General features: G+C 54.9%; 2 non-coding genes across 2 annotated transcripts; one reads left to right on the top strand and one right to left on the bottom strand.

Moving 5' to 3' along the window:
* Positions 1-5,480: 5,480 nt before the first annotated feature.
* TRNAS-UGA lies at positions 5,481-5,562 on the bottom strand. The gene has a single exon. It is a non-coding gene; the product is annotated as a tRNA-Ser (tRNA).
* Positions 5,563-7,701: 2,139 nt separating this feature from the next.
* Positions 7,702-7,795, top strand: TRNAI-UAU. The gene is made up of 2 exons: positions 7,702-7,739; positions 7,760-7,795. It is a non-coding gene; the product is annotated as a tRNA-Ile (tRNA).
* The last annotated feature ends 240 nt before the right edge of the window (positions 7,796-8,035 follow it).

Genomic DNA, 8,035 nt, shown 5'->3' with positions numbered 1-8,035 from the left:
GCTAATAGGTGTTACCAAAGAAAGCCCACCCCATCAGCCAGTGAATTCTGTTAAGCAAGAAAAATCAGGGTTTGATCCTTCAGAACAAGGAGGAAAGAGAGAACTTAAGTTTGTAAAGGGAAGCCACAGGTTAACCCTAAAAGGCCCAAACCCCAATGGTATTGAGCCAAAGGTGTGGCATGACGACAAAAATGATTGTAGGTGGACACCTGCAATGAATTTGTTGTTATTGCTAATGGTAATTTTTGTAACTGTGTTGTTATTGCCAAGAACTGTAAAAATGTTCCATCTAGGGTGACCAAATGTCCCCATTTTATAGGGACAGTCCTGATATTTGGGGCTTTTTCTTATATAGGCTCCTATTACCCCCCACCACTGTCCCGATTTTTCAGTTGTTATCTGGTCATCCTAGTTCCATCCCTCCCTTTCAGAGGTCCCTGTGATCTAACCTGTCACAGCTTCTGCGCCTTCTATTTGTTTCCATCACGCTAGGCATCTGGCTTTCAAGTCTTGCCTACAGGAGGCAGCCAGTCTGTTCTTGCTGGAATTTCTGGAGCTTGTGAGCTGAACTGGCAGCTCCAGCCTTTATAGGCAGAGGCTGGCTGGTGTGTCACACAATCTCTTTATTACTCGCTTGAGATTGGTCACCTGTTACTTGTGGCTCTGAGTGTCCATATAAGGAAAAATCCCACAAGGTTTGACCATCTACGGCCATCAGGTACCAGTGATGTAAAAGTGCCATCACCACAGCAGTGACCATAATGCCAGGTGTTTTGACCATCTATGGCCTGCGATGTTATGGGCATAATATAATATCTTATTCAGCCAATCACTCAGACAAACAAGTTGTTTATATTTGCAGGAGATAATGCTGCCCGCTTCTTGTTTACATTCCTCTGCATGAGATGTCACAATTGTTTCTTTAGCAATGGAGTGTGATGTCACAGACTGTGTCCATCATCATGTAATGACTGCACCCATCACTTTTAAACCACTTTGTTTGCACCCATGCCCTTAATCCTGTCCTAAAATTACCTTCTCATGCTCCCTTCTTGCTGCGGGGTACTGTACATGTGAGGCAGGGCGGGTTGGGAGAAGAAATATTCTTTATCTGAAGAAGTGATCTGTGTGAGGAAAACATTTGAAAACTTGTTTACTGAGTAATGTGAGTTCTTCACTCTACTTGATGGCATTTCTCTGTTTGTAACATGAACTTGTGAACACCACATCCAATCAATTCCAAAATTCCAGCAATATTCTAGGCATCAGTGAGCAGAACCGTATTGGTTTTGGTGAAAATTGGAATGGGAAATAGACCAGTAGTGCTTAAGTTAGGTTTGGCGCCTTACTCCTATTGAAATCGGTGGGTGTTATGCACCTAACCTGCTGGTGGGATTTTCAAAAGCATCTTTAAGCATCTGTTTGCATCTTAAGCACTTAAATACCTTTGAAAATCTGGTCCTTCATCTCTGTCTCAGTTCCCCATCTATAAATGGAGGTTAATACTTCTTTATGCTACTGTTTACCTATCTTGTCTATTTCTTTAGCTTGTAATTGAGGCACAGGACAATCTCTTACTATGTTTTTGTAATGGGACCCTGAATTTTGGTTGGGACAGCTAAACACTACTGTAAAACAAAAAATGATCAGCCCCCTAATATAAAGGCCCACCAATGATCTATTTTTCAGGGCAAGTCACAGGCCCAGCTGTGTCAGAGGAAAGTCTGAGAAACCCCATAGAAAAACAACTATGGATTAACCTGCCCATAGGAGAAGTTTCTTCCTGACCCCCATCAGTTAGTGGTAGGCTTATATCCTGAAGCATGAAGATTTATATCACTTCTACGTTTTGTATACCAGCGAAGTTAAGATGATATTGTCCATATAAATGTCTAATCCTTTTCTGAATCAGCAGCGCCTGACCCAGGAAACTCAACCCCAATATCCTGAGGAGAGAGAGACACAATCAGACAGACACTGAGGGCTCCCCCCGCCCTTTATCAACAAGCGAAACCCCCTCCACACAGGGACATGGCCTGATTTGATTCGCCCCCATGTTAATCCAGCCCAGAGCCTGCCCCCCCGGCCTGGGGAAAGTGAGTGAGGGTGGGGGGGAGCGACAGAGGAGGGGGGATGGGGTGAGCAGGGCGGGGCCGCAGGGAAGGGGGGAGGTAGATCCCGGGCTGCTCTGAAGTTCAGACAGTGCCCGTGTGGGTGACGAGGCTGCAGCCCCTGAACTGCGACAACTCACAGGCTGGGGCCGCCCCTGGGTCCCTGCGCACCCGGGATGGGACATCGCCCGGCCCCGCGGCCCCAGGCTGCTGCGTGTGGGGCTGCTCCCGGGGCAGCTCAGCCCCCCCCTCCCGGCCCCTTTCACTCCGCGCTGCCTCTGCCCCCTCTCCTGGTGCCTGGAACTGGGGGTCTGAGCCCCCGGCCCCCCCGTGCGGAACCGCCACTCACCGTCCCGCCCCAGCGCCCCTCGGACCGGCCCCGCCCCCCGCGCCCGCCGGCTGCCCTCGAGCCGTGTCCCCCGATCCGGGACCCCCCAGCAGCGCCGGGGCGGGTCCCACTGGTGCCGCCTGCGGGGACTGAGCCGCGCAGCCCCTGGCCGCGAGCGGGATTCGAATCCCAACGGCCGCAGCGCGCGCCCGGGGGGGCGGGGAGAGAACCAGGGCCTCCCCCCACGCGCCGAGTCTCTGTCCCGCGCTCTCTCCGCCAATGAGGGAGCGGGGAGGGGCGCGGCGAAGTGACGAGTTACGGCCCCTCCTCCAATAGAGGCCGCGCGTGAGACAAAGAGAACTACGCTTCCCAGAGTGCACCGGGAGGGGGGCGTTGTCTGAGCAACCTGTCCGTCACTTCCGCTCTGAGACGAGCCTAGAACTACAACTCCCAGCCTGCCCCGGGGCGCCTCCGTCCTCTCCAGCCCAGGTGAGGGCGGGTCCCTGGGTCAACCTGACACCTCCCCCCCAACGCAACTCCTCACCCCCGCCCCGCCCCCCTCCGGCTCCTGACACGAAGGTGCGTGTCCCGGGGTCTTGGCCCGGCCCCCCCCCCGCAGCGCCGCGCCCCCAGCGCTTCCCCCCCCCCCCGCCTGCTTCTCCCTTGGCCTCGTCTCTCCCCACTGGGGGGGGGGTCTGTTGGATGGAGCCATATGGAAATAGGGGGGAGGGGCAGGGCTTGGGTTAGGGTTCTCCCCCCAGCTCTGGGAGGGGAGTGGGAGATAGGGGGTAGAATGGGGGAGGGACGGGGCTGGGCTGGGAGCCAGGACTCCTGGGTTCTCCCCCCAGCTCTGGGAGGGGAGGGGCAGGGCTGGGAGCCAGGACTCCTGGGTTCTCCGGCCAGCTCGGGGAGGGGAGAGGAGGGGCAGGGCTCGGAGCCAGGACTCCTGGGTTCTCCCCCAGCTCTGGGAGGGGAATGGGGTGAGTAGAGTGGGGGAGGGGTTGGGGGTGCCTGCTGCCCTCGCAGTGACCAGCAGAGCGCCCCCTGCAGCTTGCCCCCAACCATGTGCTTGGTGTGCTGGTGCCGGGAGCCGCCCCTGGTTCCAGCCCCTCTGCCCAGGCAACTCCCCCAGCCTGACACACACACCCAACCCCTGCACCCGCACACCCAAGGGCTCCTCAGCCCAGAGGGGAGCCCCCCGGCTGAGTGGGGAATCAGAACCCCCTGAAATTACCCTGGGACCAGCATGATCTGCCTCCGCCCTGCCCTGCTCCGCATGTATTCGGAGTGAGTCAGTTTCCCTGTCCCAACATGTGTCCTGCCCTGTGTCTCTTCTCCTCCCCAGTTCCCTCCAAACCACCCCCTTTCCGCTGCACCCCGGGCTGGGTCTCTGCCAATCCCCCTTCTCCCCTCCTGCCCCCAATAGCTCCGTGCCCCTACAGGTCTATAGGGCTGGATCCCTCCCTCCCCCCTTCTCCCCTCATTTCCTGCATCTGGGGGTTTATGGAGATGGGTCTCTCCTCTGCCATCCCCTCTCCTACCTCCCCATATCCCGCTGCCTCTAGGGGTCTATGGGGCTGGGTCTCTCCTCCCTCCATCCCCTCCCCTGCCCCCAATATCCTGCACAGCATATCCTGGGAGTGACTCAGATGCCCTGGACCAACATTTCACAAACCTCCACCCCACATGTCTCTTCTCTCCCCCAGCTCCCTCCACCCCACCCCATTTCCCCTGAACCCCAGGCTGGGTCTCTGCCAACCCCCTCTCCTCCTGACCCCAATATCTCCCTGCCCCTAAGGGTCTATGGGGCTGGGTCTCTCCCTCTCCCCATCCCCTCATCCCTTCCCCCAATATCTCCCTACCCCAGGCTGTCTATGGGGCTGGGTCTCTCCCTGAAGCCCCGCCCCCAGCGCGGGGCTCACAGACAATCCCCGCCCAGCGGCTGTGACGTGAGGTGACGTGCTCAGTCCCCGCAGGCAACTCATTCACTGGAGACCAAAACGACGTCCATGGGCGGGGCTATGCAGATGAGCAGTGTCTGGCGGCAGGACGGGGAGCAGCGAGAGGAACCGAAGGAGCCCGGGGGAGAGAATTCTCTGCGTGTGGACAGAATCCGGTGTGGGGAGTTCGTGTGGTGGGTGCCTGCACCGGAGTCACTTCGGGGCAGTGATTGTTACTGAGCTGCATATTGACCAAAGGCGTGTGAATGGGGTGTGGTGCCTGGCCGGGAGCAGCTCATGGTGATAAGGAAAAAGGTGGGAGCAGCAGATCCTGTCCTAGCAGGGGCCTGTGTGGGATTTCTTTGCAATCATGAGTGGGCTTGTTGCGGGGGCAACTAGACACCCCCCCCCTTGATTCTGGTGGGCGGGACTTCTACTGTCTGCCTTCGGGAGGGCGGGGTCCATAATGGAACAGCCCATGGTTGGGGGTGGGGGGGTTGAATCATGTTTCTGAAGTGGGAGAGCAACTTCCCCGGCTCCCACTCACTCTCCACTAGGGGCCTGGGCTGGGATCTCTAGGGAGGGAAGCACAGAAAAAACCAGTCTCCCCAATGAAAGCCAGGAGTCCTGGCTCCCAGTCCCCCTGCTTTAGACCCCACTCCCCTCCCAGGGCTGGAGATAGAACCCAGGAATTCTGACCACCAAACCCGCCACCCGCTCTGACCACCAGACGTCACACTCCCCTTTTAGATCCGAGGCCTGTAGTGTGCGAGTGGAGCTGGCTGCCAGTGGGGGCTGAGCACCTATTTTTTCTCTGTTGGTTCTGCAGCCCCGTAGCTCCCATGGAGTCGCTGACTTGGCTCCTTTCGCACTCTAGAGAGAGGAGCAGAACCAGGGCTATGGCTGATCTATGGGGCACCAGGTGCGTGGCAGACGGTTCAGGTGCTGAGAATTTGCCTGACCCCTCAGGGACACAGTGTGAGGTGGTGTCCCAGGCATCTCTATGAAAGGAGCAGAACAGGATTTACTTGGGGTGGGAAGTGTCTCAGGGGGTTGTACAGAGGTGTTGCCCGGGTTCGAGACTGGCTAAAACACAGGCCTCGCTGTGATCAGGATTTGAATCTGCGCAGGGGAACCCTGTTGGATTTCAACTCCAACGCCTTAACCACTCGGCCATCACAGCTGTGAGCACACAACTGCCCCAATGCCAGAGAAACTGGTAAAGAATCACAATGCCCAGGCGTGAAGTCATCTGAACTACAGGATTCCCACCGCAAACCTGGCTCCCAAAGCACAGGGGGGATTGGGGGTTTGTTCTCTTTGCTTAGCCATGTGCAGTCGCACAGAGAGCGCGTTTAAAAGTAGACATCTCAGCTCAAGCTCAATATCGGGCTCTGGGAGCCCTCAAGGTTGGGAGGGAGTTTAGCAAGCAAAAAAGGTAAAATGGCAGTGGAGTATTACCCTGGACTCAATGGCATTTCTCCATTGGTCTGTCTGCTTTGGGGCAGGGACAATAACACGTCCTGCTGCATTCGTTATTTCAAAGGGCAGTTTAGGATTTTCATTCTCACACACGGTGCACAAAGCAGGACTCAACCCTCGGTGCAAACTAAATGAGCTGCTCACAGATTCTGGCAGCCACAGTGAGCATTTGGTGTGAGAGCCCAGACCTGCCCCTGTCCCAGAGGGAGGGGGGTCATCTGTGACAGGCTGGACCACTGACCTATCAGCTCTTAACTCCCAAACTTTCAGTAACTCTATCATCAGAGCCTGTGAGTGTAATTTAAACCATAAAAACAGCTATACTGGGCTGGACCAAAGGCCCACCCAATGCTGTCTTTTGTTCTCTGACAGTAGCTAATACCAGGTACCCCAAGAGTTACTCAACAAGGTACTACTGGGAGTTGAACCCAGGATCTCCTGTTTATAAGGCAGGTGCTTTAAGCCAGCTAAGCCATGGTGCCTGCTTATAACTAAGACACAGTGTCTGCCCACAGCTGACTCCCTGCCAGCCCTACTGGGTCCTGACACGCTTTCCATGTGTTTGGATACTGCAAAGCAGAGGAGCAGCTGAAGTTTTCCTTGCAAGCTGTGTGTGTGTGTGAATCTTTGGCCAGGTCTGCACTAATTCTTTCAGCAGAATTATATTGCTCAGGTGTGTGAAAAACAGACAACGCACCCTCGTTCGGCAGCTTGTGGCTGGTGCACACACTGCAATGCCACGTCTGGCGACAAAACTGCCCTGTTTTGGTGACAAAATAAAAACACCTCGACGAGAGGCCTAGAGCTTTTTGCAGCAAACTTCAAGCGATAAATTGTCAGTGTAAATGCTGCTGGTCATTATATCACCATGACTGGTCTCCACCAGTATCCCACCATGCCTGCTGTGAACTCGCCTGCCCTGTATTTCTGCTACAGAGGCTGGGCCCCTCCCCTTTCAGTGTCCCCCTGCTCCAAGGGAAAGTTCTGACAGCTGAGCCACTATCTGCACTGGGATTAGGTTGATAGAACTGCATTGCCAGCCTAAGTAATGTAATTACACCAACCTAATTTTGTAGTGTAGACCTGTCCAAAGAATCACACACACATCTCGGGAGCAAAACGTCACCTGCTCCTCTGCTTTACAGAATCCAAACACGAGCAACACTTGTCAGGGCCCAGTGGGGACTGGCACAGAGTCAGGTGTGTGCAGACACGATACTGTAAGTAACAGCAGGCACCATGGCTTAGTTGGTTAAAACACCTGTTTTGTAAACAGAAGATCCTGGGTTCAACTCCCAGTGGTGGCTTTTAGGGCACCTGGTATTGGCTACTGTCAGAAGACAAAAATCAGAGCTACATAGACTCCTATGCTGCCCCTTCCTCCTGCCCTTACGGTCATTACAAAGTGGCAAGGCAGAGCCCTCCCATGTTTAAAAGTCCTGGGGTGTTGTTCCCCCCTGTTCAGGCACCCCTGGGGCCCTGCACTTCACACAGCTCTCCCTGATTTCAGCTGTTAGTGAGGGAGCCTCACTGCTAGCACAGACTGGGCAGTTTGTTGCATGAGAGACACTGTCCCAAAGCAGGACTAACGCTTAGAGCTGGTTATCAGTGATTTGAGATCTGTTGGTCTGCAGCAAGACTCTCCATTGAGTCTTAACCAGCTCTGTTATTACACAGGGAAGAACAAAAGGGTCAAATGGTGCCTGGAAGCCTTAAGAAGGATCCACCCCACCGAGTACAACACTTGTCGCTACCTGCTCTCAAGCTCCACAGAGACTGTTTTGAGGTCACTCCTCGCCTTTATCAGCCTAGGGAACTGGGAGAAGAACAATTAACAGGTGCTCCAGTGGCACAATTGGTTAGCGCACAGTACTTATAGGGCAGTGCTGAGAGAAGCTATGCTGAGGTTGTGAGTTCAAGCCTCACCTAGAGCACTGGTTTTGATTAGCCAAGTGGTGTCACCCCCTCATTTGGCCTGTGGAATGTAGAATTTCAGCCCAGGGACACTGAGGAGGGGCAGAGTCAGAAATGTCCCCTTCACTTATTACCTCCTCTCCAGAGCTCAGGTCAGAAGCTACAATCCTTTCTCCCCCCCAGCCCCTGTGCCAGGATCCCTCAAGCAGAGCCTGGAGTCCTGCTCCTGGCGTCTGTACTATTGACAAAGACTAAATGAC

This window comes from Mauremys mutica, chromosome 22 (genome assembly GCF_020497125.1).
Source record: "Mauremys mutica isolate MM-2020 ecotype Southern chromosome 22, ASM2049712v1, whole genome shotgun sequence".
Classification (NCBI taxonomy): Eukaryota; Metazoa; Chordata; order Testudines; family Geoemydidae; genus Mauremys; species Mauremys mutica.
The sequence above is the reverse complement of the archived record's forward strand: the minus strand, read 5'-3'. Positions and strand labels throughout refer to the sequence as shown.